The 27,226-nt window shown below is 33.3% G+C and overlaps 3 long non-coding RNA genes across 9 annotated transcripts; all 3 read left to right on the top strand.

The window, feature by feature from the left end:
- Positions 1–126: 126 nt before the first annotated feature.
- LOC136416231 (uncharacterized) lies at positions 127–26,969 on the top strand. 7 transcript variants are annotated; one of them, XR_010752683.1, is made up of 10 exons: positions 1,695–1,867; positions 2,195–2,321; positions 4,087–4,216; positions 6,064–6,200; positions 12,542–12,684; positions 18,783–18,918; positions 21,264–21,429; positions 21,482–21,658; positions 21,711–21,916; positions 26,833–26,957. It is a non-coding gene; the product is annotated as an uncharacterized lncRNA (long non-coding RNA). The 7 variants fall into 7 exon arrangements; XR_010752689.1 differs by lacking the exons at positions 1,695–1,867; positions 2,195–2,321 and adding an exon at positions 127–180; XR_010752687.1 differs by lacking the exon at positions 4,087–4,216.
- Positions 7,648–9,084, top strand: LOC136416232 (uncharacterized). The gene is made up of 3 exons (XR_010752690.1): positions 7,648–8,611; positions 8,664–8,834; positions 8,887–9,084. It is a non-coding gene; the product is annotated as an uncharacterized lncRNA (long non-coding RNA).
- Positions 22,867–23,579, top strand: LOC136416229 (uncharacterized). Its single transcript, XR_010752680.1, has 3 exons — positions 22,867–23,105; positions 23,174–23,334; positions 23,387–23,579. It is a non-coding gene; the product is annotated as an uncharacterized lncRNA (long non-coding RNA).
- Positions 26,970–27,226: the final 257 nt, after the last annotated feature.

Below are 27,226 nucleotides of genomic sequence, written 5' to 3'. Positions count from 1 at the left end.
AGTAATTGTACTGTGGGAGCTTTTCGTTTGTTTATTTATATCGAAATGTGGAAATTAATAAATTAATTTAAAAATGTGCGTTTGAAATGAATGTGGAATTTAAACTTGAAAAGCAAAAAAGAAAAGTGGAATGTCATTTTAGTTGATCGATAGAATATCTGTGGAATTAGAAATTAGGAGGTAAGAAAGAAAAGAAACTCATCGTCAAAGGGTTTTAATAATTGCCTACTTTCAATAATTATTGTAGTATTCGCAGATTAAATAAATTTGTCTTTTTTCTAACGCAATGAAAACTTATTTTGGGTGCCGTCGGAAAGCAGCTTTTTGATAAAGATCATATTGTTTTGATTCAACTTGTACTTGTAATTTGAGGTTGTCTAGTGTTGAGTTGCAAGATTGGTGAGATTCCAATACTCTTGTGTATAATTAACGATATCAAATATTACATTCTTCGTGGAATGGTACGTACTATAGCTGCCTGTCTTCTTTTTAGCACAAAAACTGCAGCCAAAAGATATGAAATTGTCGTTCCAATCAGAACGCGGCGAAAAAGATTCTATCAGCCTCGATAGTGGAGGCATTCCTGAAGCTGATGTAAAAAGGAAAAAATTTGAATTTTTACAGTGCTAGACTTCAGTTAAAGTTATGCAACTGAAGAAACTTGTTATCGAATAAACAATTTACATATAAAATGAATTGAACCACTATTACAATACAGTATATCAATTTGAAAACGAACCTTTAGCGATTACAGAAAATACGTAAATATGCCAAAACACGTCGATTTTATTTTCAAGGGGAATATTCTTTTAGGGTTCTTTAATAAATTGCATGCATCCACTAATGGAGTTTGAATTATACCCCACTTGAAAGGTGTTTTATTTACCTTTCCAAAAATATATATATTTTTTTCATTGAGAGATTTTTAAAAAATCACGTCCAAAGTATAAACAAGCTTTATTATCAATTGTATTGGAAAAAAATTGTTTATTAAGATCTTAATTATTTTAAATAGCGTTTATTATTTGTTAAATAAGGATAAAGTTAATCGCTTTTAAACTTTAATATTTATAGAAGCCTTTACTTAAATTTCCTTACACGCAGCTGTAATTCTTCCAAGTACGTTCAGTTAAGGTTTAACATGAATTATTAAACAGATTTCACGTTCATTTGTTCTTTTACTTTCTTGTAGTAGAACTTTAACAGTGGATAGAATAATTATAAAATAATATAGGCCCATAAACGCATCGTTTTAAAGATATCGGTGATATATTATTTTTTAAGGGGAAAAATAAGATACATTTCTGTACGTATTGATATTTAAGTTTTTAGACGATTTTAATATGTATATAAGAATACATAATGGAAAGGTACTAACGATTTTTGTGACGATACAGGAGTTATGTGTATAACATAGAATTGTAAATTTGGAATTGTTGCCGCATATGTTATGTGAAATAATTGTGTCAAGACATAAGGTATTCATAGCGGGATCAATTTGGATTAAATGGTGGATGCGAAAGAATTTTTAGGGGTGGCGCCATCTGGGAGCGTGGGTTATAAATTTTTCTCTTTGTGTATACTTGTAGATTTCTTTTTTGTGTGCTTTTACAGATTTCTGTTTCGTGTGCATTTGTAGATTTCTTGTTTATAGGAATTTTCTGTTCATCATGCATAACAATAATGACATTTTTCAGTAATTGTGCTGTGAGAGTTTTTCGTTTGTTTATATTAATTGAAATGTGAAAATGAACTTAAAAGTGTGCGTTTGAACGGAAAATGTGGAATTTAAACTTGAAAAGCAAAAAACAAAAGAGGTGTCATCTTAGTCGAACGATAGAGTATCTGTAGAATTTGGAACTAGGAGGTAAAATAGAAAACAAACCCACTGCCGAAGGAGTTTTCAATAATTCTCTATTTCCAGTACCTATACTAATACTTACAGACCATACAAACTAGTAATAAATATCCCTTTTTTCTAATGCAATCAAAACTTATTTTTGGTACCGTCGTAAAAAAGTTTTTTCATAAAGATCATTGTTTTGCCTCACCTTGTACTTGTCATTACAGGTTATCTCGTGTGAGTTGCAAGATTAGTGGGATTCCAATACTTTTGTGTTTAATTAATGATATTTTGAATATTACATTCTTCGTAGAAAGATACGTACTATAGCTGCCTGTCTCTTCTTTTCAGGACAAGAACTGCAGCCAAAGATATGAAATTGTGGTTCCACCATGAATGCAGCGAAAAAGATTGTACCATATCTAGGAAAGTGCAAGTTGCCTGCTAGTGGAAGTATTCCTGACAGCAACAGAAAAAGGTAGGAATTTAAAATTTTTATGGTTTTAGATTTGAACAAGAGTTACTATGCAAGGGATGAAAATAATTGTTATCAAAGAAATAATTTATTTTCAAAATTGTATGAATATTACAACAGCGAGTTAATTTGAAAACGCCCCACTTTTGATATTTCTGGGATTATAGAAAATGTGTTAATATACAAAAATAAGTGGATTTTATTTTCAAGAGGGATGTTTTTCTTTGGGATTTTTTTATTAAATTGGAAGTACTTTTTAGTAGGGGTGAAAAAAACCACTAAGATTTAAAATGGGTAGCAAAGTTGAGTGATACCTAATTTGAAAGGTTTTTTTAGGAAAAATAATGTTTAAAGTATAAAGAAGCTTCATTATTAATGGTATCGAAGAAAAATTAGTTATTAAGATGTTAATTATTCTAAAGGGCGTTTATTATTTGTCAAATAAGAATAAAGTGAATTGTTTTTACACTTTGATATTTCTAGAAGCTTACACTTGAATTTGCTTGCATGCAGTGGTAAGTTTACTTAAGCTTTGTTGTGAATTATCATATGGACGTCACTTTTAATTTGTTTTTTTCCTTTTTTATAGTAAGACCTTAAAAGTGAATAGAATAATTACTTTTAAGAACGTTTCATACCAATATAGGTTCATAAACGTTTCGTTTTAAAGATATCGGGTGTGGAAAACTTTAGAAGAAATTTTAATTATTTTTCATAACTTTTTTAAAATAAATTTACCTAAGAACTATTAACGTTTTGTCGTAATTATTATTTAAGTGTTATGGATCAGGAATATGTAGTAATTTAAGATAGAAAATGAACTATATATTATTTTTAAGGAGATTCGGTAGGTATTAATATTTAATTTTTTAGATGATTTTAATATGTATATAAGATAAGAAGACATAGTGCTAAGGTAATAATGATTTTTATCACGATACAGGAGTTATGTGTATAAAATAGAATTGTAAATTTGGAATTGTTTGATGCGTACGTTATGTGAAATAATCGTGTCAAGACAATGGGTATTCATAGTAGAACGAATTAGGATTAAATGGTGGATGCGAAAGAAGATATTTTTATGTGTGGCGCCATCTGAGAACCTAGGTTACAAGTTTCTTTGTGTGTTTTTGCAGATTTCTTTTGGGTGTTTTTTTGCAGATTTCTTTTTGGTGTGTTTTTGCAGATTTCTTCTTCGTGTAAACTTGTAGATTTCTTGTTTGTGGTAATTTTCTGTACATCGTGCATGACAATAATGACATTTTTTAAATAATTGTGCTGTAAGAGTTTTTCGTTTGTTTATTTATATCGAAATGTGGAAGTTAACAAATTAACTTAAAAGCGTGCGTTTGAAAAGAAAATGTGGAATTTAAAATTGAAAAGCACAACAATAAAAGTGGTGTCATCTTAGTCGATCCATAGAATATCCGTGGAATTAGAAATTAAGAGGTAAGAAAGAAAAGAAACTCATTATCAAAGGAGTTTTTAGTAATTGTAGACTTTCAATAACTATTGTATAATTTACAGATTAAATAAATTTGTATTTTTTTTCTAACGCAATGAAAACTTATTTTGGGTACCGTCGTAAAGCAGCTTATTGATAAAGATCTAATTTGTTTTGATTCAACTTGTACTTGTATTTTGAGGTTATCTAGTGTGAGTTGTAAGATTGATGAGATTTCAATGTTCTTGTGGTTAACTAATGATATTGAATATTATATTTTTTGTAGAAACGTATGTACTATAGTTGCCTCTCTTTTCTTTTCAGGACAAGAATTACAGCCAAAGGATGTGAAATTGTGTGTGTGTGTCCATCCCGAATGCAGTGAAATGATTGTGCCATCTCGGAAAGTGGAAACTGTGTGCTAGTGGAAGTATTGTAACGGCGGCAGAAAAAGGTAGGAATTTAAAATTTTTATGGTGCTAGATTTGAATGAGAGTTACCATGCAATTGATGAAAATAATTGTTATCAAAGAAGCAATTTATATTGAAAACGAATTGAATGAGTATTACAACAGTGTATTAATTTGGAAACGAACCACTTGATATTTCTGGGATTATAGAAAACGTGTTAATATACAAAAATAAGAGGATTTTATTTCCAAGGGGGACTTTCTTTTGGGGTTTGGTATTAAATTGCAAGTACTTTCTAGCAGGGGAGGAACAATCACTAAGATTTTAAATAGGTTGAGTGATACCTAATTTTTTTATTTATTTTTTTTCTTTTTATTAAAAGGTTTTGGGGAGAAATTATATTTAAACCGTAAATAAGCTTCGTTACTAAATGTTTTAGGAAAATTGATGTTTAAACTGTAAAGAAGTTTCGTTATGAAAGGTTTTTAGGAAAAATGATGTTTCCTTATTAAAGGTATTCAAGAAAAATTGTTTATTAAGATGTTAATTATTCCAAAGGGCCTTTATTATTTGTTGAATGAGAATAAAGTGAATTGTTTTTAAATTTTGATATTTATTGAAGCTTTTATTTGAGTTTGCTTGCACGTAGTTGTAATTTTTGCAGGTAAATTTGCTTAAGGTTTTTGTGATTTATCATACAGCTTTTATCTTGATTTGTTCTTTTACTTTTTTGTAGTAAGACTTTAAAAGTGAATAGAATAATTCCTTTTAAGAACGTTTCATACCAATATAGGTTCATAAACGTTTTGTTTAATGAATTGGGTGTGGAAAACTTTAGAAGAAATTTTAATTATTTTTCATACTTTCTTAAAATAAATTTACCTATGAAATATTAACGTTTTATCGTAATTATTATTTGAGTGTTATGGATCAGGAATATGTAGTAATTTAAGATAGAAAATAGACTATATATTATTTTTAAGGAGATTCGGTAGGTATTCATATTTAATTTTTTAGATGATTTTAATATGTATATAAGATAAGAACACATAGTGCAAAGGTACTAATGATTTTTATCACGATACAGGAGTTATGCGTATAAAATAGAATTGTAAATTTGGAATTGCTTAATGCATATGTTATGTGAAATAATTGCGTTAAGACAATGGGTATTCATAGCAGGACCAATTAGGATTAAATGGTGGATGCGAAAGAAGAGAGATTTTTCTGTGTGGTGCCATCTGGGAATCTGGGTTGCAAGTTTCTTCTTTGTGTGGTTTTGCAGATTTCTTTTTGGTGTGTTTTTGCAGATTTCTTCTTCGTGTAAACTTGTAGATTTCTTGTTTGTGGTAATTTTCTGTGCATCGTGCATGACAATAATGACATTTTTTTATAATTGTACTGTAAGAGTTTTTTGTTTGTTTATTTATATCGAAATGTGGAAATTAACAAATTAACTTAAAAGCGTGCGTTTGAAAAGAAAATGTGGAATTTAAAATTGAAAAGCACAACAATAAAAGTGGTGTCATCTTAGTCGATCCATAGAATATCCGTGGAATTAGAAATTAAGAGGTAAGAAAGAGAAGAAACTAATTGTCAAAGGAGTTTTTAGTAATTGTCAACTTTCAATAACTATTGTAGTATTCGCAGATTAGATAAATTTGACTTTTTTCTAACGCAAGGAAAACTTATTTTGGGTACCGCCTTAAAGCAGCTTTTTGATAAAGATCATACTGTTATGATTCAACTTGTACTTGTAATTTGAGGTTGTCTAGTGTTGAGTTGCAAGATTGGTGAGATCCCAATATTCTTGTGTTTAACTAATGCTATTGAATATTATATTCTTCGTGTAAAACGTATGTACTATAGTTTCCTCTCTTTTCTTTTCAGGACAAGAACCGCAGCAAAAGGATGTGAAATTGTGTGTGCGTGTGTGTGTCCACTCGGAATGCAGTGAAATGATTGTGTCATCTCAGAAAGTGGAAACTGTTTGCTGGTGGAAGTATTGCTGATGGCGACAGAAAAAGGTAGGAATTTAAAATTTTTATGGTGTTAGATTTGAAGGAGAGTTACTATGCAACGAAAGAAAATAATTGTTATCAAAGAAGTAATTTATATCGAAAAGAATTGAACGAGTATTACAACAGTGTATTAATTTGGAAACGAACCACTTGATATTTCTGGGATTATAGAAAAGGTGTTAATATACAAAAATAAGAGGATTTTATTTCCAAGGGGGACTTTCTTTTGGGGTTTGGTATTAAATTGCAAATACTTTCTTGTAGGGATGGGAACAATCACTAAGATTTTAAATAGGTTGAGTGATATCTAATTTTTTTATTTATTTTTTTTCGTTTTATTGAAAGGTTTTGGGAAAAATGATGTTTAAACCGTAAAGAAACTTCGTTACTAAATGTTTTGGGAAAAATGATGTTTCCTTATTAAAGGTATTCAAGAAAAATTATTTATTAAGATGTTAATTATTCCAAAGGGCCTTTATTATTTGTTGAATAAGAATAAAGTGAATTGTTTTTAAACTTTGATATTTATGGAAGCTTTTACTTGAATTTGTTTGCAAGTAGTTGTAATTTTTGCAGGTAAGTTTGCTTAAGGTTTTTGTGATTTATCATACAGCTTTTACCTCGATTTGTTCTTTTGCTTTTTTGTAGCAGGACTTTAAGAGTGCATAGAATAATTACTTGGAAGAACATTTCATACCAACATAGGCTCGTAAACGTTTGGTTTTGAAGATATCGGGTGTAGAAAATTTTAGAACAATGAGGTTATTTTCATAACGTTCTTAAATTAAAATTACCTATGTACTATTAACGTTTTGTTACAAAAAAGTGGGCCACGGTATTTAGTATTTCATGTTGTGTTTTATTATTGCAAGTTCTAAAATTGAAGGAATTCTAACCTAGATGAAGATTCGCGGTTTTTTTTGCGACGTTGCCAGTTCCTCCCTTTTCTCCCAAAACGAAAATGAATGATTTAATTTTCATTTGATCTTTGAATTTCACGGTGAAATAGCACATTTAACAAATTCATTGCTCAGGGAAATTATTTATCATCATATTTTAAATAGGAAAAACCATCCCAGAGGTGTTTCGGGCAGTTAATGTGTTAAAAAACACCTAAGAAACCGATGATGTATCAATTATTACTATTAGGTCATGAGTATTTGCATTTACTCGATTTAAATGGTTGTTTTAATAATTATTATGAAAATTTGGAAACAAAAACACGTGTAGTAAAGGATACCGAGGAAGGAATAGTAATAATTGATACATGATTGATTTATTAGTGGTTTTTTAACACATTTACTGCCCGAAACACCTGGGGTGGTTTTGTCTATTTGAGATATGATGATGAATGAATTTCCGGAACAGGGAATTTGTTGAATGTGCTATTTCACCGTGAATTTGGGGAAGGTGTGAAAATGATAATTTTTGAGAGAAAGGGGGGAATGGGGGATATTTTTGCAGAGAACTGGGGATTTTGATCCGGGTTAGAATTTCTTAAAATTTTAGGATTTCTTGCACAAGCCGGCAACACTGTACGGCACCGGGCCCAAAGAGGGCCCGGACAAAGTGACGGACGCGACGCAAAGTTACGTGGAGGCGATTGGCCTCCAGGTAACTTGGCGAGGAGTCGGCCAGTTTGGCCGACCCCTCTTTGGGGGTCTTCAACCTCGTTTTTCGGATTCGGCAGAACGACAACGTCGACATATCGGAGTCATCCCCTTAGAGAGCGGGGGAACGCGGGAATTATTCATGGGGCCAGCATGAATAAGGCCTTTGTTCCCGGCGCTCTCCGAAAAGATGGCGGCGACATGCGCCGCTGCCGTTAACTGGTCTCGAATCCCGAGTAGAAGAAGACGAAGGGGGTCGTGAAAATCGCGAATGTCTATACGCTTGTTTCTTTGGAAGCGGTGGGTTTTTCGCGTGGCGCCATCTTTTAAGGGTTCGGAAAGGTAGTTAAAACGGTAAAAGACGAGAATGGGATAACCTCTCAGATCGTCACGAGTATTCCGAAAAAGTAAATAAAGATGTAAAATTTTGGACGTTAATTATTAAATAATAAGAAAATTGATTATCTGCGGGATTCAAGATCAGAAGATTGGGATTCAGAAATTTCCAGAGTGAGAAAAAGTAAAGAAATACTGGATTTTTGGATAATATTTACTCTAACAACGGAATTGGAAATGGTACCGTGGATGGGAAAATATTACAACAAAAAGGTAAATTAAGGACCTAAAAGCATACATTTCCAGAAAGCAAACAGAGGGAGTTATTAAAAACAGAACACAGAAAGAAATGGTCTGGAACAAGTACCTTTTTGGTTAGGTTTACGAGCAGGAGATTAGTAGTGAGGGTCCTCAAAGGAAAACCTAAGAGGTTAGATCGAAAGTTTATCCTAGATCTTAGGAAGAAAGAAGGTGGGTTGCTCCACAGATTTGATATAAATAAGATACACCATTAAGATTATAGAGGATTTCCTCGACAGATCAACAATGACCAAGGAGCCAGAGGTAGACACACTTAAGTTTATCCAAAATTTGTAAGGAAAGTTGGATTATTGTCCATATTCATCGATAGGAAAGGCACATTTTTGAGTGGAGGACCAAAAAGAATATAGATTAAGAGCAAAAAGATACCAAGGTAGTACTTTGTAGCTTTATCGAAGAATAGTGCTTTATTTATTTCTTCTTAGCGAAAAGGATATGATTTATAAGGGAAGGAAAGAGAGTCGTTACTTGGATACATGGAAATTTGAAAGACAAAAATTGGAAATTACAAGAAGAGCAAAAGTGAAAATGATCGAAAAAGCTGACTGGGGCCGAGTAAAGGGAAAAAGAAAGGCAGCCAAAGTATTTTTTCACAAGGAAGGAGAAATACGAGATTTGGAGGATTGCAAGTAAGTGGATTATTAGGAGATTGCTTTTTGTCTTAAGAGGAATAGGAATTTCCCAGTTATTTTGATGCATCAGAAGGAAATTTGATTAATTTAAAAGGAATTGTGTGAAAAATTGTCCCACAACTTATGGATTATTTTGGAATTGAATATTTGGAAAAATAGAGTGTTTAATTAGAGCACCGTACTACCGTAAAGGGTAATTTTATTTTGAATTTGTATGTGAGTATAGTAGGTAGGGTGTTTCATGGATATTTGGAAAATTCACCATTATAAGTATTATTTGTCTTATTGGAAATAATTTATTTAAAAGGTAAGAGACAACAGAAGGTATTACACATTGAAGATTAAAATTGATTTATGTAGAAATGGTGAAAATATATTGTTACATTAGTAGATATTGTAGGAAATTAAATTGTGATTATTATTTAAGTGTTATAGGTAAGGAGGATGTAGTAATTTAAGATAGAAAATAGACTATGTGTTTAGTTTTTTAAGGAGACAAAATAGATACATTTCTGTAGCTATTGATATTTAATTTTTTAGACGATTTTAATATTTATATAAGATAAGAAAATATGGTGCAAAGGTATTAGCAATTTTTGTCAAGATACAGGAATTACGTGTATAAAATAGAATTATAAATTTGAAATTGTAGATGTATATGCTATGTGAAGTAATTTTGTTAAGATGTTAGGTATTCATAGTAAGTAAAAGTAGGGATATAGTACAGGATTTCTCAGGGTATTTTTCTTTTGAGGGAGGTAAAAGATACGGAGGGGAGGTAGGTGGAAAAATGTACGAGAAACATGCATATAGAATGTAAAACTTTAAAGAAACACTGGGTAGGATAGCAATTAGGAGTAAACGGTGGATGCGAAAGAAGAGGAGAGATTTAAATACTAAAATAGGACTTTATTTATTATATGGAGGGATAATATAGACATGTAAGAAGAATGGGAAGGAAAGCAAATAGCTGCATAAAAGAATAGAGAAATTTGTTAGTAGATTATTTGTTAACAGCAAAGATTATTCCTCCTGGATTTCGAGGATAAGACTAAGAAAGAACAATTATTTCAGAGGGAAGTAAGAAGAGCTGTCAGAAGGAACAAATGAGCAAGCATATTAAAATTAACGATATTAATGAAGGTATTAGGTAACTTATGGAAAACTTGTATGGAATAAGGAAAGTTAAATTATTATATTTTATTAGTGTTAGTATGTAGTCATTGTCAACTAGGAGCTTCCTAAAATTGTAGAGGAACTTTAGGGCTTAGAAAAGCCATTGGGGCGATTTTTCTCGGAAGATCTTTGAAAAAACACTGGTTTTTAAGGATAACTTGGGGATTCTGGGACAAAATGGTGAACGAGATATATTCACTGGAACCGTGAAGTTAGGAAAAGTAATTACAGGAAAAAACCGAAATTGTGAGGTCTAAGTGGAATTAGGGACGACGAATTTGGAAGATTTAGTGTTTTGATGTTTTTGAAAATTCTTAAAAAGCTCGGGAAGGGGGTCGGAGCTGGTCAGGGAAGATAAGATTTTTTTCTGAAAGATGAGGAAAATTGGAAAAAGATTTGGAGGGAAAAAGCACTCAAGTGGACCATTCAAGTGAGAAGTAAAGATTGCACGGGGGTGCAGTATTCATTGGAGAAGATATAAGAGAGAAGGTGGAAAACAAGATTGGTTTATTTTGAGGAGGGTTTGAACAAGTGGAATCGTGTGTAAAATAAAGGGATGAATTTGGACGATATGGCAAATGAGGTTTTCTTTAAAAAATATTAAAAGGAAGATGGATTATAGAGCGTTATAGATTTGAAAGATTTTTAAAGAAATTATTTTAATTGTTTCTAAATTAACATTATGTATGATAATTTTTTATAATGTTGTTTACGTATAAGTAGGATATTTATTAGTTTTTAACTTTTGTAATTGTAAACTAACGCAAAAGAGATAATAAGAGGGACAGAGGAGGGTAGGCTGACGTAGCCTTTTTAAGATAATAGGATGCTCCACATAATTTACACACAAGTGGGCCACGTGTACAAATTATTGGAGTAACATTAAACTGGCACCAACAGGTACTATTACGGTTTTAAAGGATTTATTAGAACTGGGAATTTGCTAGTCTGCTTTTTCGTGTTTTTACTACATTTTATGATTGATTAATATTTTATACTTTGTTTCCTACAGTAGTAGATTCTTTATGTAGTCTACACACTGTGCTGGTGAGATATAATTTGTATTATTTCAGAATTTTATTAGTGCTTTAGTCTTGTGTGAAATAGACTGTTAGGACGTAGGTTCTATTTTAATTGTACAGGGTATAGGGAAATAACTTTGTCAAATTTAACCGACGATCGAGAACATTATTTGGAACGAAGAGTTCTTTTGAACAGGAAAGAGAAAAGTTTGTAAATTGACGAATTATTATTTAGAATTAGAAAATTAGAATGGCTAACCCGAACTAACCAGGATTAGAATGGGAAGTACGAAGGTAGCAAAGTTATTTCCCTAACACTGTATATTATACTGTATATTTACGGCGGGTGCGTGTAATCCCCGGCGAGTTGGGATTGACGAAGCTAGAAACGTAACGTTGCTTTTGTATTTAATGAGAAAGTAAAGCAAATAGGGAAATTACCGTGATATTTGAGGAGATTTAATTTTTGGACGTCGTCGTAAAGAAGGGAACTATTAAACTGAGTCATTTAAAATGGCCATTCGAAGTTGAATCATTAGTAGAGTCAGCTGTGGAATTTTACACGAGAGAAATAGAAGATGAAAAGTAGGTCGCAGCGGGATCGTACGAATTTGAACGACAGGGTAGAGTGAGGTTATATTGCTTTATTTATTACTACTTTTAACTTTGAAGATTTCGATTAAACATTTAAGCAATTTTTTAAGAAAAGAGGTCGAATTGTTTAAAGAATGAACAATAATTGTCGAAAATGTCGTCCATTCACTTGAACGTACAAGTTTACCAGAACTTTGATACTTTTGAAGACAGTGTCGAAATTTCTGTGGTGATAATTGGTCACTGCCCAAATTCGTGCTTTGAGACTTTGATTACGTGTACTTACGGTGTAAAAGTGTTATTTTATAAAACTGGGAACAAGAAGCAACCCAGAGGTGTGATGTGCGGGGGCCAAGGTGGGTAGATATGCTTAGTGCACCAACTTATTAAACGATCGATTGACTTCTCGAAGGTAAACTAAGGTTATAAGAGCTGTGGTTATATTATGTTGAACATAACCGTGTGGTAATTTGTCTAAAATGTAAAGCAACTTTTTGATAAAGATGTGATTGTTTTGAGTTAATCGGTACTTGTACTCTGGGGTTATTTAATGTGAGTTGCAAAGATTCCAACGTTCTGGTGTTTAAGTAATGGTATTGAATATTATATTCTTCGTGGAAACCTATGTACTATAGCTGCCTCTCTTTTCTTTCCAGGACAAGAACTGCAGCCAAAGGATGTGAAATAGTGTGTGTGTGTGTGTGTCTGTGTTCGTCCTAAATGCAGTGAAATGATCGTGCCATCTCCGAAAGTGGAAGCTGTTTGCTGGTGGAAGTATAGCTGACGGCGACAGAAAAAGGTAGGAATTTAAAATTTTTATGCTGCTAGATTTGAGGGAGTGTTACTATGCAAAGGAAGAATATAATTGTTATCAAAGAAACAATTTATATTCAAAACGAATCGAAAGAGTATTAAAACAGTGAGTTAATTTGAGAACGAATCACATTTGATATTTCTGGGATTATAGAAAAAGTGTAAATATACAAAAATAAGGGGATTTTATTTTGAAGGGGGACATTCTTTTGGAGTTTTTTTTATTAAATTGCAAGTACTTTCTAGTACGAAGGGAAAGAACCAGTAAGAATAAAATTGGAAATTGTAAATAGGTAGCAAGATTGAGTGATACCTTATTTGAAAGGTTTTTTTAAAATTTTTTTGGTTTTCTGGAAAGGTTTTGGGAAAATTGAAGTTTAAGCCGTAAAGAAGTTTCGTTACTAAATGTTTTGGGAAAAAGGATGTTTCCTTATTAAAGGTATCAAAGAAAAATTGTTTATTAAGAGGTTAATTATTCCAAAGGGTCTTTATTATTTGTCGAATAAGAATAAAGTGAATTGTTTTTAAACTTTGATATTTATCGAAGCTTTTACTTGAATTTGCTTGCATGCAGTTATAATTTTTGCAGGTAAGTTTGCTTAAGGTTTTTGTGATTTATGAAACAGCTTTTACCTCAATTTGTTCTTTTGCTTTTTTGTAGTAAGACTTTAAGAGTACATAGAATAATTACTTGGAAGAACATTTCAAACCAACATAGGCTCCTAAACGTTTTGTTTTGAAGATATCGGGTGTGGAAAATTTTAGAACAATGAGGTTATTTTCATAACGTTCTTAAATTAAAATGACCTATGTACTATTAACGTTTTGTTACAAAAAGGTGGGCCAGTGTATTTAGTATTTCATGGTGTGTTTTATTATTGCAAGTTCTAAAATTGAAGGAATTCTAACCTAGATGAGGATTCGCGGTTTTTTTTGCAACGTTGCCAGTTCCTCCCTTTTCTCCGAAAACGAAAATGGATTATTTAATTTTCATTTTATCTTTGAATTTGACGGTTAAATAACACATTTAACAAATTGATTGCTCAGGGAAATTAATTATCATCCTATTTTAAATAGGAAAAACCATCCCCGAGGTGTTTCGGGCAGTAAACGTATTAAAAAACACCTAAGAAACCGAAGATGTATCAATTATTACTATTAGGTCATGAGTATTTGCATTTATTCGATTTAAATGGTTGTTTTAATAATTATTATGAAAATTTGGAAACAAAAACACGTGTAGTAAAGGATACCGAGGAAGGAATGGTAATAATTGATACATGATTGATTTATTAGTGGTTTTTTAACACATACTGCCCGAAACAACTCGGGGGTGATTTTGTCTAATGATGATGAATGAATTCCCGGTTTGGGGAAGGTGTGAAAATGATTTTGAGAGAAAAGGGGGAATTGGGAACTGTTGGCAGGGGAAACTGGGGATTTTGATCCGGGTTAGAATTTCTTAAATTTTTAGGATTTCTTGCACAAGCCGGCAACACTGTACGGCACCGGGCCCAAAGAGGGCCCGGACAAAGTGACGGACGCGACGCAAAGTTACGTGGAGGCGATTGGCCTCCAGGTAACTTGGCGAGGAGTCGGCCAGTTTGGCCGACCCCTCTTTGGGGGTCTTCAACCTCGTTTTTCGGATTCGGCAGAACGACAACGTCGACATATCGGAGTCATCCCCTTAGAGAACGGGGGAACGCGGGAATTATTCATGGGGCCAGCATGAATAAGGCCTTTGTTCCCGGCGCTCTCCGAAAAGATGGCGGCGACATGCGCCGCTGCCGTTAACTGGTCTCGAATCCCGAGTAGATGAAGACGGTGGGAATCGGCAAAAGCGCGAATGTCTATACACTTGTTTCTTTGGAAGCGGTGGGTTTTTCGCGTGGCTCCATCTTTTAAGGGTTCGGAAAGGTAGTTAAAACGGTAAAAGACGAGAATGGGATAACCTCTCAGATCGTCACGAGTATTCCGAAAAAGTAAATAAAGATGTAAAATTTTGGAAGTTAATTATTAAAAAATAAAAGAATTGATTATCTACGGGATTCAAGATTAGAAGATTGGGATCCAGAAATTTCCAGAGTGAGAAAAAGTAAAGAAATACTGGATTTTTGGATAATATTTACTCCAACAACGGAATTGGAAATGGTACCGTGGATGGGAAAATATTACAACAAAAAGGTAAATTAAGGACTTAAAAGCATACATTTCCAGAAAGCAAACAGAGGGAGTTATTAAAAAACAGAATACAGAAAGAAATGGTCTGGAACAAGTACCTTTTTGGTTAGGTTTACGAGCAGGAGATTAGTAGTGAGGGTCCTCAAAGGAAAACCTAAGAGGTTAGATCGAAAGTTTATCCTAGATCTTAGGAAGAAAGAAGGTGGGTTGCTCCACAGGTTTGATATAAATAAGATACACCATTAAGATTATAGAGGATTTCCTCGACAGATCAACAATGACCAAGCAGCCAGAGGTAGACACACTTAACTTTATCCAAAATTTGTAAGGAAAGTTGGATTATTGTCTATATTCATCGATAGGAAAGGCACATTTTTGAGTGGAGGACCGAAAAGAATATAGGTTAAGAGCAAAAAGATACCAAGGTAGTACATTGTAGCTTTATCGAAGAATAGTGTTTTATTTATTTCTTCTTAGCATAAAGGATATGATTTATAAGGGAAGGAAAGAGGGTGGTTACTTGGATACATGGAAATTTGAAAGACAAAAATTGGAAATTACAAGAACAGCAAAAGTGAAAATGATCGAAAAAGCTGACTGGGGCCGAGTAAGGAGAAAAAGAAAGGCAGCCAAAATATTTTTTCACAAGGAAGGAGATACCGAAATTGGAGGATTGCAAGTAAGTGGATTATTAAGAGACCGCTTTTTGTCTTAAGAGGAATAGGAATTTCCCAGTTATTTTGATGCATCAGAAGGAAATTTGATTAATTTAAAAGGAATTGTGTGAAAAAGTGTACCATAAGTTATGGATTATTTTGGAATTGAATATTTGAGAAAATAGAGTTTTTAGTTGGAGCACCGTACTACCGTAAAGGGTAATTTTATTTTGAATTTGTATGTCAGTAAAGTAGGTAGGGTGCTTCATGGATATTTGGAAAATTCACCATTATAAGTATTATTTGACATAATTTGTTTAAAAGGTGAGATAACAGGTGTTATTATAAATTGAAAATTAGAATTTATTTGTATACACATAGTGAAAGTATATTATTTTTGAATTAGTAAATATTGTAGGAATTGTGAATTACATTATGATTATTATTTAAGTGTTAAGGATAGAAAGTAAACTGGATATATTATTTTTTATAGGAAAAAACTAGGTACATTTTTGTAAGTGTTGATATTTAATTTTTTAGATGATTTGAATATTTATATAAGATAGGAAAGATAGTGGTAAGGTACTAATAATTTTAGTGAGGATATAGAAATTATGTGTATAAACTCGAATTGTAAATTTGAAATTGTAGATGTATATGCTAAGTGAAGTAATTGTATTAAAATATTAGGTATTCATAGTAAGTAAAGGTAGGGATATAGTACTGGATTTCTTAGGGTATTTTTCTTTTGAGGGAGTGGAAAAATGTACGAGAAACATGCAAACAGAAAGTAAAACTTCAAAGAAACTGGATAGGATAGCAATTAGGTGTGAAGGGTGGATGCGAAAGAAGAGTAGGGATTTAAACATAAGAATAGGACTTTATTTATTATATGGAAGGATAATAAAAGCATTTGTAAGAAAAATGGGAATGAATGAGAAAGAATGTATATTAGAAAAGTAGAATTTGCCATCAGATCATTTATGTATTTATAGTTCATAAGAAAGTAAAGATTATTACTTTTGAATTGTAACAGTAGAGGTGAGGAAGAACTTATGTATATTTGAGAGGTAAATAAGAGGAGCTTTTAGAAGGAACAAATGAACACGTACATTAAAATTAGAGATAATTTATGGAAAACCTATTTGGAATGATAGAATAAGGGAAGTTATTACTTTATTATATTTTATTAGTATTAGTAAGCAGTCGTTGTCAATTAGGAGTTTTTTCAAATTTGAGAAGAAATTTGTAGGATTTAGAAAAGCCATTTGGGGAATTTTTCCTGGAAGATCTTTGGAAAAACACTGTTTTTTCAGGATAACTTGGGGATTCTTGGACAAAATGGTGAACAGGATTTATTGACTGAAATTGTGGAGTCAGGAAAATTGACTATGGGAAAAAACCGAGATTGTGGAGTCCTAAAAGGGGTCTAATTGGAACTAGGGATGATTAATTTAGAGGATTTAGGGATTCGGTGCTTTTAAAAATTTGTAAGAAGTTCAGGAAGGAAGGGAAATGGTCAGTGGAGATAAGATTTTTTCTGAAAGAAGAGAAGTGGAAAAGACTTGAAGGAAAAAAGCATTAGGCAAGTGAAGCGAGAAGTAGAGATTGCAGTAGTCATTGTATAAGAGATAAGAGAAAAGACAAATAACAAGATTGGTTTATTTCGAGGAGAGTGGGGAAAGAGGTCTTCTTAAGAAGACATTAAGAGGAAGATGGATTATAGAACATTAGAGATTTTAAGGATTTTTAAAGAAATGGTCTTAATTATTTCTAAATTAGAATACTATTTAGGGATAAGTAGGATATTTATTAGTTTTTAACTTTTGTAATTGTAAACTAAGGTAAAAGAGATAATAGGATGCTCCACATAATTTGCACACAAGTGGGCCAAGTGTGCAAATTATTGGGGTAACATTAAACTGGCACTAGCAGGTACTTTCACGGTTTTAAAGGATTTATTAGAACTGGTAAAGTTGAGACGGTAGAGACAAAAACAGGTGGCGAGTTTGCTAGTTTGTGTTTCTATGCTTTTGAAGAAACACGGAAAAGTATTTTATATTTGTGCGTTTTACACATTATTTTTAAATGGAAGAATTTTTTCACGAGTGCTTTGGTCTTTCGTTAGAGAGATCATTATTTGTCATTTTATTTTAATTATACATCGTGTCGGGGAAATAACTTCGGAATAGAAAAAAGGAAGAAGATTCGTAAACGTAACTATTTTGATTTCTTTGGAAAAAGAGAGACACATTTGAAGAATTGGCAATGTGTCTTTTAGTTTGTTTCATTTGGATACTTCTTTAGAATAAGAGAAATGAAAGTAGGAAAGTTATTTCCCTAACACTCCGTACAATTAGGATAAGTGGGTGTCATCGTTAGTTACTTGTGAAGGACGACGAAATTAATATTAAATTGCAACATTGCTTTTATAAGCAAGGAGACGAGGAAGTAACGAAAAGAAAGAGGACGGGATGATTCCCGCGCATTTTCGGAAGTTATCGTACCGAGGGAACCATCAGAACCGACATCTGCACCGAAAATTGACGTTCGAAGTTTGCACGAGAGAAACGGAAGACGAAAAGTAGGTCGCGAGGAACGCATCGCGTAGCTCGACCATTTTCTGTCAAAAAGAACTTTTTGACAGAGCGGAGAGAGGTTACGTCGCCATATTTACTTTGTATTTCGAAGAAGTTAAGGCGTATGACTAATTTTTAACAAAATTAGTCTAATCGTTCGACAAATGAACAATAATTGTAGAAAATGTCGTCCATTCACTTGAACGTACAAATTTACCAGAACTCCGATACTTTCGAAGACATCGCGGAGAACCGGTGGGGTGATAACTGCACACTGCTCAAATTCGTCCTTTGAGACTTTGATTAGGTGTGCTTACGGTGTAAAAGTGTTATTTTATAAAACTGGGAACAAGAAGGAACCCACCCAGGGGCGTCAGGCGTGGGGGCCGAGGTGGGTAAATATGCTCGGTACTGGAACTTACGAAAGGAATGACTACATTCTCGAAGACAAACTAAGGTTATTCGAGCTGTGGATGAAGGAATTTGTCTAACAAGTAAAGCAGCTTTTTGATAAAGATCTAATTGTTTTGAGTCTTATATTCTGGGGTCATGTAGTGGGATTTGCCACGATGAAATGTAAAGATTTCAAAGTTCTCATGTTTAAGGATATTGAATATTAAATTCTTCGTGGAAAGTATGTGCTATAGTAGCCTCTCTTTTCCTTCCAGGAAAAGAAGTGCAGCCAAAGGATGTGAAATTGTGTGTGTGTGTGTGTCTACCTCGAATGCAGCGATAAAGATGGTGTGATCTGGGAAAGTGCAAGGTGCCCACCAAAGGAAGTATTCCCGAAGAAGACAGACAAAGGTAGGAATTTAAAATTCTTATTGTGTCAGATTTGAGGGTTAAGCAGTTGACGAAAATAATATTGAAAAGAATTGGAAAGAGTATTTTAACAGGGTGTTAATATGAAAACGAACCACCTCTGATATTTCTGGGGTTATAGGAAAAGTGTAAATATACAAAAATAAGTGGATTTTATTTTCAAAAGGATTTTCTTTTGGGGTTTTCTATTAAATTGCAAGTACTTTTTAGCAGAGGTGGAAACAACCACTAAGATTTTAAATAGGTGAAGTGATACCTAATTTTTTAAAGAATGTTTTGTCTTTTTATTAAAAGTTTTGGGGAGAAATGATATTTAAACCGTAAAGAAGCTTCGTTACTAAATGTTTTAGGAAAATTAATGTTTAAACAGTAAAGAAGTTTCGTTAAGAAAGGTTTTTGGGAAAAATGATGTCTAAACAGTAAAGAAGCTTCGTTACTAAATGTTTTGGGAAAAAGATGTTTCCTTATTAAAGGTATCAAAGAAAAATTGTTTATTAAGATGTTAATTATTCCAAAGGGCCTTTATTATTTGTGGAATAAGAATAAAGTGAATTGTTTTTAAAGTTTGATATTTATCGAAGCTTTCACTGGAATTTGCTTGCATGCAGTTATAATTTTTGCAGGTAAGATTGCTTAAGGTTTTTGTGATTTATGATACAGCTTTTATCTGGATTCGTTCTTTTGCTTTTTTGTAGCAGGACTTTAAGAGTACATAGAATAATTACTGGGAAGAACATTTCAAACCAACATAGGCTCGTAAACGTTTTGTTTTGAAGATATCGGGTGTGGAAAATTTTAGAACAATGAGGTTATTTTTATTTATAACCTTCTTAAATTAAAATTACCTAAGTACGCTTAAAGTTTTGTTACAAAAAAGTGGGCCACAGTATTTAGCTTAGTATTGCATGGATGTGTTTTATTATTGCAAGTTCTAAAATTGAAGGAATTCTAACCTAGATGAAGATTCGCGGTTTTTTTTGCGACGTTGCCAGTTCCTCCCTTTTCTCCCAAAAGGAAAATGAAAGATTTAATTTTCATTTGATCTTTGAATTTCACGGTTAAATAGCACATTAACAAATTAATTGCTCAGGGAAATTATTTATCATCCTATTTTAAATAGGAAAAACCATTCCCGAGGTGTTTCGGGCAGTAAACGTGTTAAAAAACACCTAATAAACCGAAGATGTATCAATTGTTACTGTTGAGTCATGAATATTTGTATTTACTCGATTTAAATAGATCTTTTGACAATTATTATGAAAATTTCGAAACAGAAACACGTGTAGGAAAGGATACCGATGAAGGAACGGTAATAATTGATACATGATCGATTTATTAGTGGTTTTTTAACAGATTTACTGCCCGAAACACCTCTGGGGTGGTTTTGTCTATTTGAGATATGATGATAAATGAAATCCCGGAACAAGGAATTTGTCGAATGTGCTATTCTATTTCACCGTGAATTTGGGGAAGGTTTGAAAAACATGATTTTTTATTTTGAGAGAAAAGGGGGGAATTGGGAACTGTTGGCAGAGGAAACTGGGGATTTCGATCCGGGTTAGAATTTCTTAAAATTTTAGGATTTCTTGCACAAGCCGGCAACACTGTACGACACCGGGCCCAAAGAGGGCCCGGCAAAGTGACAGACGCGACGCAAAGTTACGTGGAGGCGATTGGCCTCCAGGTAACCTGGCGAGGAGTCGGCCACTTTGGACCGACCCCTCTTTGGGGGTCTTCACCCTCGTTTTTCGGATTCGGCAGAACGACACCGTCGAGAACACATCGGAGCCATCCCCTAGAAAGCGGGGGAACGCGGGAATCTTTCATGGGGCCAGCATGAAAGATGCCTTAGTTCCCGGCACTTTCCGATAAGATGGCGGCGACATGCGTCGTTGCCGTTAACTGGTCTCGAATCCCGAGTAGATGAAGACGAAGGGAATCGTGAAAATCGCGAATGTCTATACGCTCGTTTCTTTGGAAGCGGTGGGTTTTTCGCGTGGCTCCATCTTTTAAGGGTTCGGAAAGGAAGTTAAAACGGTAAAAGACGAGAACGGGATAACCTCTCGGATCGTCACGAGTATTCCGAAAAAGTAAATAAAGAAGTAAAATTTTGGACGTTAATTTATTAAAAAATAAAAGAATCGATGATCTACGGGATTCGAGATGAGAAGATTGGGATCCAGAAATTTACAGAGTAAGAAAAAGTAAAGAAATACCGGAATTTTGGATAATATTTACTGGAACAGTGGAATTCGAAATGGAAACGTGGATGGGGAAATATTACAAAGAAAGAGGTAAATTAAAGACCTAAAAGCAAACATTTACAGGAAGCAAACGGAGGGGCTCACGGAAAAACAGAACACAGAAAGAAAGGGTCTGGAGCAAATACCTTTTAGGTTAGGTTTACGAGCACCAGATTAGTAGTGAGGTTCTTCAACAGAAAACCCAGCAGGAAGGATCGAACATTTAACCTACAAATTAGGAAGAAAGAAGGTGGGTTGCCCCACAGATTTGACATAAAAAGATTGAAACATTAAGATCATAGTGGATTTCCTCGACTGATCACCAATGACGGAGGGGCCAGAGATATAGACAAGGAACTTTACCAAAAACTTGTATCGAAAGTTGGATTATTGCTCACATTCAAGGATAGGAAAGATAGATTTTTCACCGGAGTAGTCGGATTCAAAAGAACTTAAGTTAAGGGCAAAAAGATAGCAAGGTAGTACTTTGTAGTTTTATCGAAGGACAGTGGTTTATTTATTTCCTCTTAGCAAAAAGAATAAGATTTATAAGGGAAGGAAAGAGGAAGCTCACTAGATGGATACATGGAACTTTGGCAAGAGAGAAGTAGGAAATTACGAGAACAGCAAAAGTGAAAATGATCGAAGAAGCTGACTGGGGCCCAGGAAAGGGAAAAAGAAAAGGGCCAAAGTATTTTTTCAGAAGGGAGGAGATTGTGAGATTTGGAGGATTGCAAGTAAGTGTACTATTACGAGATTGCTTTTTTGTCTTAAGAAGAATAGGACTTTGCTAGTAGTTAATAAGTAATTTGTGGGTTTAGTTTTGAAAGTGAATTAAGAATTTCTTAGTTTCTAGTTATTTTGATGTATCAGAAAGATATTTGATTAATTTAAAAAGGACATGTGTGAAAAATTGTACCATAACTAATGGATTGACTTGTGGAATTGTAATTTGAGAAAGTAGAGTATTTAATTGGGGCACCATATTACTGTAAAGGGTGATTTTATTTGGAATTTGTAACTTAGCACAGTAGATAGGGTGTTTTATTGATATTTGGAAATGTAAGGTGAAAGATTCACCATTATAAGTATTATTTGAAATAATTGAGGATTAGATTTTATTTAGATACACATAGGGAAAGCATATTATTTTTAAATTAGTAGATATTGTAGGAATTGTGAATTACATTGTGATTATTATTTAAGTGTTAGGGATAAAGATGTAGTACTTTAGAATAGAAAGTAAATGGATGTATTATTTTTTATAGGAAAAACTAGGTACATGATTTGTAATTGTTTAGATGATTTGAATATTTATATCAGATAGGAAAGCTTAGTGTAAAGGTACTGATGATTTTTGTGAAGGTACAGGAATTATGTATTTGAAATTGTCGATGCATATGTTAGGTGAAGTAATTCGGTTAAGACATTAGGGGTATTCATAGTAAGTTTAAGTAGGTAGGGACATAGGAAAGGACTTTTTAGGCAATTTTTCTTTTGAGGGAGGGAATGTAGGTGGAAAAATGTAACAGAAACATGCACATAGAATGTAAAACTGCAAAACTTGAGAGAAATTGGAAAAGATAGGAATTAGAAGTAAATGGTGGGTGCGAAAGAAGAGGAGGGATTTAAACATAAGAATAGGACATTATTTATTATATGGAAGGATAACTTGAGCAGTGGAATTCGAAATGGGATCGTGGATGGAGAAATATTACAACAAAGAGGTAAATTAAGGATCTAAAAGCATAAATTTCCAGGAAGCAAACGGAGGGGCTCATCGAAAAACAGAACACAGAAAGAAAGGGTCTGGAGCAAATACCTTTTAGGTTAGGTTTACGAGCACCAGATTAGTAGTGAGGTTCTTCAACAGAAAACCCAGCAGGAAGGATCGAACATTTAACCTACAAATTAGGAAGAAAGAAGGTGGGTTGCCCCACAGTTTTGACATAAAATGATGGAACCATTAAGATCATAGTGGATTTCCTCGACAGATCACCAATGACGGAGGGGCCAGAGATATAGACAAGGAACTTTACCAAAAACTTGTATCGAAAGTTGGATTATTGCCCAAATTCAAGGATAGGAAGGATAGATTTTTCACCGGAGTAGTCGGATTCAAAAGAACTTAAGTTAAGGGCAAAAAGATAGCAAGGTAGTACTTTGTAGTTTTATCGAAGGACAGTGGTTTATTTATTTCCTCTTAGCAAAAAGAATAAGATTTATAAGGGAAGGAAAGAGGAAGCTCACTAGATGGATACATGGAACTTTGGCAAGAGAGAAGTAGGAAATTACGAGAACAGCAAAAGTGAAAATGATCGAAGAAGCTGACTGGGGCCCAGGAAAGGGAAAAAGATAAGGGCCAAAGTATTTTTTCACAAGGAAGGAGATTGTGAGATTTGGAGGATTGCAAATAAGTGGATTATTACGAGATTGCTTTCTTATGTTAAGAAGAATAGGAATTTGCTTGTAGTTAATAAGTAATTTGTGAGTTTAATTTTGAAAGTTAATTAAGAATTTCCTAGTTTCTAGTTATTTTGATGTATCAGAAGGATATTTGATTAATTTAAAAGGAAATATGTGAAAAATTGTACCATAACTTATGGATTATTGTGGAATTGAAATTTGAGAAAGTAGAGTATTTAATTAGAGGATGGTATTATTATAAAGTATATAGTAAATTTATTTTGAATTTGTAACAGCACAGTAGATAGAGTGTTTGATTGATATTTGGAAATGTATGGTGAAATGTTCACCATTATAAGAATTATTTGGCTTATTTGAAATAATTGTTTTAAAAGATAAGATAACAGGGGGTATTATAAATTGAAGATTATAAACATAGGGAAAGTATATTATTTTTAAATTAGTAGATATTGTAGGAATTGTGAATTACATTATGATTATTATTTAAGTGTTAGGGATAAAGATGTAGTAATTTAGGATAGAAAGTAAACTGGATATATTATTTTTTATGGGAAAAAACTAGGTACATTTTTGTAATTGTTTAGATGATTTGAATATTTATATCAGATAGGAAAGCATAGTGTAAAGGTACTGGTGATTTTTGTGAAGGTACAGGAATTATGTATTTAAAAGAGAATTGTAAATTTGAAATTGTCGATGCATATGTTAGGTGAAGTAATTCTGTTAAGATATTAGGGGTATTCATAGTAAGTTTAAGTAGGTAGGGACATAGGAAAGGACTTTTTAGGCAATTTTTCTTTTGAGGGAGGGGATGTAGGTGGAAAAATGTAACAGAAACATGCACATAGAATGTAAAACTGCAAAACTCGAGAGAAATTGGAAAAGATAGGAATTAGAAGTAAATGGTGGGTGCGAAAGAAGAGGAGGGATTTAAACATAAGAATAGGACATTATTTATTATATGGAAGGATAACTTGAGCATATGTAAGAAAAATGGGAAGGAATGTATATTGGAAAAGTAGAATTTGCCACTAGGTTATTTATGTATTTATAGTTAATAAGAAAGTAAAGATTATTTCTTGTGAATTTCAAGGATAAGAGTAAGAAAGTACATGTATTTCAGAGGGAAGTAATTAGAGCTTTTAGAAGGAACATGTAAATTAAAATTAGTGATATTTATAAGGGTATTAGGTAACTTGTGAGAAACACGTTTGGAGGGATAGAATAAGGGAAGTTGCATTATTATATTTCATTAGTGTTAGTATGTAGTCATTAGATATGTGTCAGCTAGGAGCTTCCTAAAATTGTAGAGGAACTTTAGGGCGTAGAAAAGCCATTTGAGGAATTTTTCCCGGAGGATATTTGGAAAAAAGTCTGTTTTTAAGCAATACTTGGGGATCCTTGGACAAAATGGTGAACGAAATTTATTCACCGAAATTGTGAGGTCTTAGAAAGGATGTAACTGGAACTAAGGACAAAGGGGAAGATTTGAAAGAGGCTTAGGAAGGGGCCGGAACTGGTGAATGGAGATAAGATTTATTCTGAAAGATGAGGAAAAAGACTTGGAAGAAAAAAGCATTTCCAGCAGTGGACAAGTCAAGTGAGAAGTAGAGATTGGAGCACTGTGGTGCAGTATTCATTGGAGAAGAGAAGAGAAGAGATAAGAAAAAAGGTGGAAAACATGATTGGTTTATTTTGAGGAGGGTTTGAATATAGTGGGCAAAGTGATAGGATGAATTTAAACGATATAGCGAATAAGGTCTTCTTAAGAAAGCATTGAAAGAAAGATGAATTTGAACGATTTTTAAAGAAATGGTCTTAATTGTTTTTAAATTAAGATATTGTGTATATACGATAATATTTTTATAGCGTTAATTATGTATAAGTAGGATATTTATGTAGACTGAAGGGGCCTTTTTAGGACGCCCCACATAATTTGCACACAAGTGGGCCACGTGTGCAAATTATTGGGGTATTATTAAACTGGCACTACTAGTAGGTACTTTTACGGTTCTAAAGGATTTATTAGAACTGGGAAAGTTAAGAAAAAGAGAGGTAGGGAATTGTTCGTTTACTTTTCCAAATTTGTACTACATTTTAGGATTGATTAGTATTTTATACTGCGTTTCCTATAGTAGTAGATTCTTTGTGTAGTTCACGTACTGTGTGGGTGAGATATAACTTGTATTATTTTAGAAATTTATTAGTGCTTTAGTCTTGTGTGAAATAGACTGTTAGGACGTAGGTTCTATGTGAATTGTACAGGGTATAGGGAAATAACTTTGTCAAATTTAACCGACGATCGAGAACTTTATTTGGAAAGAAGAGAAAGGGAAAAAGCAAAGTTTGTAAATTGAGGAATTATTATTTAGAATTAGAAAATTAGAAAGGCTAACCGGAACTAACCACGATTAAAATAGGTAGTAGAAAAGTAGCAAAGTTATTTCCCCAACACTGTACATTTACTGTAGGTGTATAATTCTTGGCGGGTTTCGATTGACGAATTTTAGGTTAGCATTAGCAGTCAGCCGTGGTAATTTACACGAGAGAAATAGAAGATGAGAAGTAAGTCGCAATTCGATCATGCGATTTGGAATGACAGAGTAGAGTGAGGTTATATTAATTTATTTATTACTATTTTTAAGTTTGAAGATTTCGATTGAAAATTTAGGCAATTTTTTAAGAAAAGAAGTGTAATTGTTTAAAACATTGATAATAATTGTGGAAAACGCGGTCCACTCATTTGAAAGTTGAAGTTTACCAGAACTTTGATACTTTTGAAGACATTGTCGAGAACTTGTGTGGGGTGAAAATTGCACACTGTCCCAATTCGTTCCTTGGGGCTTTGATTACGTGTGTCGATTGTCTCGGAAGTAATTTTTGAAAACTGGGGACAAGAAGTAACCCACTGGTGTAAATTGGAATTGGTCGAAGGATTCCACATAACATTCTCGAAGATGAACTGAGGTTATACGAGCCATGGCTCCATCACCTCGGACATAACCCCATCGTACTTTGTCAGGGTGTGCGGATGAAGGTATTTGTGGAACACGTAAAGGTGCCTTTGGAAGTATTTGAGGATTATTTGTATTTTAGATTTGCATAGTTTGAGAATTTGCACATTCCGAGCTATGAAAGTAGGTATTATGACTGAGGAGGGATGGATTCGAAAGATTATTATGTGGTGTCTCATGGGACTAGGTGCAATGAATTGTCATTGTTTCAGATTCCGAAGGATGAAGTACTCGGAACACTTGCATTTGGTGATAGGTGCCAGAAGATAAGTCGAGGGGACAATGTCTTCAAGAAAGCATTGGAGGTTTGAAGCTCCTTAATTAATTTTGTGAGAAAACAGATGAAATGTATACAGTAACTGAGAAAGCAAAAAGGGAGAAATGGAAGGATCCAATGGTAGGTAAGTGATAAAAGTAAGAAGTAGTGATAGGTCGAGGGATTTGAGAAGAAGAGTATTTTGTGAGGAACGAAAAGTGAATTGTACTTTTTCCTCTAAATTTGAGAGTCGAGTAGATGTGTAATTGGTACTCGAGCAGTACAGTTTGTGATATTGTGTGGTTCTTTAGCATTGCTCATGGCTCGTGTAAGTAGAAATGGTGGATTCT

This window comes from Euwallacea similis, chromosome 22 (assembly GCF_039881205.1).
Source record: "Euwallacea similis isolate ESF13 chromosome 22, ESF131.1, whole genome shotgun sequence".
Taxonomy (NCBI): Eukaryota; Metazoa; Arthropoda; class Insecta; order Coleoptera; family Curculionidae; genus Euwallacea; species Euwallacea similis.
This window is presented reverse-complemented; position numbering and strand designations above follow the sequence as displayed.